Source organism: Lepus europaeus, chromosome 15 (genome assembly GCF_033115175.1).
Source record: "Lepus europaeus isolate LE1 chromosome 15, mLepTim1.pri, whole genome shotgun sequence".
Classification (NCBI taxonomy): domain Eukaryota; kingdom Metazoa; phylum Chordata; class Mammalia; order Lagomorpha; family Leporidae; genus Lepus; species Lepus europaeus.
The window spans coordinates 62,346,164-62,351,094 of record NC_084841.1 but is presented as its reverse complement, the minus strand read 5'-3'; the positions used below and the strand labels follow the sequence as shown (position 1 = coordinate 62,351,094).

The 4,931-nt window shown below is 39.6% G+C and overlaps 1 pseudogene; it reads right to left on the bottom strand.

Annotated features, from left to right (window-relative positions):
- Positions 1-223: 223 nt before the first annotated feature.
- On the bottom strand, positions 224-840 carry LOC133774462 (THO complex subunit 7 homolog; annotated as a pseudogene).
- Positions 841-4,931: the final 4,091 nt, after the last annotated feature.

The following is a 4,931-nucleotide window of genomic DNA, read 5'->3' as shown; positions in this document are numbered from 1 at the left end:
GCCATCTTCTACTGCTTTCCCAGGCCATAGCAGAGAGCTGGATTGGAATTGGCACAGCGGGGACTCAAACCAATGCCCATATGAGATGTGGGCAATGCAGGCGGTGGCTTTACTCACTATACACAGCACCAGCCCCCCAAACTTTATTTCACAACAAACTCTAAGCACACTAAGAGCATGCAGCAATCTTAATATTCCTAGGGATGATGAGTGATTGGCCCATCTACGGTTTAGGATTGGCTTCCATACTTGTTTCTTGAGCTTCTTCTACCTCTGAGAGTTTTCCATCATTTTCCAAGGTTTGCTGAAGTCTGTGGATGGTACTAACAAGATTGTGAAACTGTTTATGTCTTTATTCAAGCTTATCTTCAACACCTTTTTTAATGTGTGAAACACTCTCCAATTCTTTTCCCAGACCCTAGCTCCTTTAATATCTCATGCCTTGTTGGGATGGTGCTGGATCACTTTTGCCAAAGCAGTATATTCTTGGCGACTTTTTTTTTGTATTTTTCTTTTGCTTGAATAATTTGTTTTTTTTGCACTCAACAATTTTTCCATGTGCTCCAGCAATTATATATTCTATTTCTTTGTATATTTTTAAAATAATTTTCCATTTCTCTGAAATTCGTATCATATATCAGTACTTTCACCCATTGAAAATTCACCATGAGACAGGGAGCTCACTGTACGTTGCTACTGACTATATCCTTCTTCCTGATCCAGAGTTGCACCACTTAATTAAACTCTTCACCATCAGCTTATTTTCAGTTCATTGCCTGCCCCATCTCCATCAAATAGGAGAGGCTTTGGTATGACGTCGTTGTCAGTCACCGCTCCCATGGCTGGCCCAGCGCGGGCGCAAGCTGAGGTGGCGGAGGTCAAACTCCCACAGTGCAGCCGGGTAAATCGCGTGGAGAAGCAGGGGCGGTGCCCATACTGGCCAGAGGCACAGACCCCTGATCCACATTCCCTGTACTCCTCGCACTCCCTCCGGGTGCCTGCAGATGTTGCAGATGGTGTTGGGGTGAGACCAGCCCCGCCCCCCAAAGTTAAATCCTTTGTTAACATTATGAATTAGGGCTGTGACATAGCAGGTAAAGCTGCGGCAGAGGTGCTGGCGTCCCGTGAGGAAATTGTTTCATATCCTGGCTGCTCTACTTCCAATCCAGCTCTGTGTAATAAGCATGGAAAAGCAAAAGACGGCCCAAGTGTTTGGGCCCCGGGCAGCATGTGGGAGAGTGGGAAGAAGTACCTGGCTCCTGGCGTTGGCCTGGCCCAGCTCTGGTTGTTCAGGCCATCTGGGGGAGTGAAGCAGGGGATGGAAGATCTCTTTCTCTCTCACTGCCTCTCCTTCCCTGTTTGTAACTCTGCCTTAAATAAATAAATATTTTTTTAAAAAATCGTGAAATGAAGGGCTAAAAGAAAATCAGGGAAGTTCTAACCAGATTGTCCTTGTAATTATAAATTCTGACCTAAAAAAACTGAAAAAGTTAGGAGGGAATTTTGGAAAATTAAATATTTGTTGTCTCTGATAATCTTTAGAAAATAATCTAATTCTCTCAATAGAAACGGGAAAGCATGGCAATTTCAAATCCGTAACATATGTCATTCAACACTGGCCAGTCTCTGCTCTTTAAAGTATGAACCAGGTCTATGGTGTTGTCTTAGGATGGTTAGGCGCACTTTGATGCCTTTACATACAGGGATTACTTTTAGTTCCGAAGTTAACGTATAACACGTGGTCTTAGTGGAATACAGTTGTCTGGGCCAAAATGCAGCTTAGTGCTAGTCCATAAGTCTTATACACTTGTCTGTATATTTTGCAGTTAATTCAAGATTATCTAAACTTCTCTGACTTGAAGAAATGTGCTAGGAACCTCAATAAATTTTTTTTTAAAAGATTTATTTATTTGAAAGAGTTACAGAGAGAGGGAGAGACAGAGAGGTCAGTCTTCTATCTGCTGGTTCACTCTCCAAATGGCAGCAATGTGCAGAGCTGAGCGGATCTGAAGCTAGGAGCAAGGAGTGTCTTCTGGGTCTTCCACATGGGTGCAGGGGCTCAAGGACTTCTACTGCTTCTTCTACTGCTTTTCCAGCTGGGTCTGAAGTGGAGCAGCCAGGACTTGAACCAGCACCAAATGGCACGCCAGCGCTGCAGGCAGGAGCTTTAACCCACTGAGCCAAAGCACTGGCTCTGAACTTCAATAGATATTTAAAATAGTATTATAATATTCAGTACTTTTATCAAACAGATTTCAATTTTAGTTTGGTTTTCAATGCTTTGCATGTGTTACAATGGCCATTGGACCAGTATTCTGCCCAATGATAAAATTTGATAAAGTTTCAGTTCACTGACTGTACATTGTAAAGTGGTTTGTTATGTAACTCTTCTAATGCATACCAGAAAATGAAATTAAGTATTCAGACTTGTTAAATACACACAAAATAAATGGTAGACACTTAAGTAAACACATAGTTTTCTAAAATAACCAGTTATTATATTGAAATGAATCAATGGGTGTGTCTGACTGTTCTTCCCCTTATGCATTGTCAGCAATAGAAATCAGTGAAAGGTTCTGGCTTCTTGTAAATGTTATTTTTACATTTCTTTGCATCACGAAGTGTCATGAGACTGTCATTTTTCCAGAATACTATCATCAAGATGGAGCAATCTCATAGGACTGGATATTTGGCAATTTTCTCACACAAAGGTAATTGAAAACATCTCTCAAAAGTGATTAATAATACGATGCCAGCTTTGTATCAACAGAACAGAAAGCAGATGCTCTTCATTTCCTTTGTCCGCCCCTTTAAACACGTACACACTTTAGTTAGAATGTTTCTCAGTCTGCTTCACAATCATCTGAAATCTTGGTACGTATTTGATTTATCTTTTCTACTTTTTTTTTTAAACTTTTATTTAATGAATATAAATTTCCAAAGTACAGCTTATGGGTTACAATGGCTTCCCCCCTCCCATAACTTCCCTCCTACCCGCAACCCTCCCCCCTCCCGCTCCCTTTCCCCTTCCATTCACATAAAGATTCATTTTCAATTCTCTTTATATACAGAAGATCAGTTTAGTACATATTAGGTAAAGATTTCAACAGTTTGCCCATATAACAACACAAAGTGAAAAAACTACCATTGGAGTACTAATTATACCATTAAATAACAATGTACAGCACATTACAGACAGAGATACTACATAATAGTTTTTTTTTTTTAAATTAATTAATTTTCTATGCCATTTCCAATTTAACACCAGGTTGTTTTTTTTCATTTCCAATTCTCTTTATATACAGAAGATCAGTTTAGTACATATTAGGTAAAGATTTCAACAGTTTGCCCATATAACAACACAAAGTGAAAAAACTACCATTGGAGTACTAATTATACCATTAAATAACAATGTACAGCACATTACAGACAGAGATACTACATAATAGTTTTTTTTTAAAAAAATTAATTAATTTTCTATGCCATTTCCAATTTAACACCAGGTTGTTTTTTTTCATTTCCAATTCTCTTTATATACAGAAGATCAGTTCAGTACATAATTAGTGAAGACCTAATCAGTTTGTACCCACACAGAAACACAAAGTATAAAAATACTGTTTCAGTACTAGTTATAGCATCACTTCACATTAGACAACACATTAAGGACAGATCCCACATGGGATGTAAGTATACAGTGACTCCTGTTGCTGACTTAACAATTTGACACTCCTGTTCATGGCGTCAGTAATCTCCCTAGGCTCTAGTCATGAGTTGCCATGGCTATGGAAGCCTTTAGAGTTCGCTGACTTTGATCTTATTCCGATAGGGTCATAGTCAAAGTGGAAGTTCTCTCCTCCCTTCGGAGAAAGGTACCTCCTTCTTTGATGGCACTGTTCTTTCCACTGGGATCTCACTCCCAGAGATCTTTCATTTAGGTCTTTTTTTTTTTCCATGATATCTTGGCTTTCCATGCCTACAATACTCTCATGGGCTCTTCAGCCAGATCCGAATGCCTTGAGGGTTGATTCTGAGGCCAGAGTGTTGCTTAGGACATCTGCCAATCTATGAGTCTGCTGTGTATCCCACTTCCCATGCTGGATCTTTCTCTCCCTTTTTGATTCTATCAGTTAGTATTAGCAGACACTTGTCTTGTTTGTGTGATCCCTTTGACTCTTAGACCTATCAGAGCCATCAATTGTGAACTGAAATTGATCACTTGGACTAGTGAGATGGCATTGGTACATACCACCTTGATGGGATTGTGTTGGAATCCCCTGGCACATTTCTAACTCCACCATTTGCGGCCAGTCCGATTGAGCATGTCCCCAATTGTACATCTCCTCCCTCTCTTTTTCCACTCTGAAATTTAACAGGGATCACTTTTCAGTTAAAATTTAAACACCTAAGAATAATTGTGTGTTAATTACAGAGTTCAAATACTAGTACTAGAACAACGACAACAACAACAAATACTAAAAAGGATAAAGTATTACATTGTACATCAAAAGTCAGGACAGGAGCTGATCAGGTCATTGTTTCTTATAGTGTGCATTTCACTTAACAGGTTTCCCCTTTGGCGCTCAGTTGTCATCGATCAGGGAAAACAAATGATATTTTTCTCTTTGGGACTGGCTTAATTCACTCAGCATGATGTTTTCCAGATTGCTCCATCTTGTTGCAAATGACTGGGTTTCGTTGTTTCTTACTGCTGTATAGTATTCTATGGAGTACATGTCCCATAATTTCTTTATCCAGTCTACTGTTGATGGGCATTTGGGTTGGTTCCAGGTCTTAGCTATTGTGAATTGAGCTGCAATAAACATTAATGTGCAGATGGCTTTTTTATTTGCCAAATTAATTTCCTTTGGGTAAATTCCAAGGAGTGGGATGGCTGGGTTGTATGGTAGGGTTATGTTCAGGTTTCTGAGGAA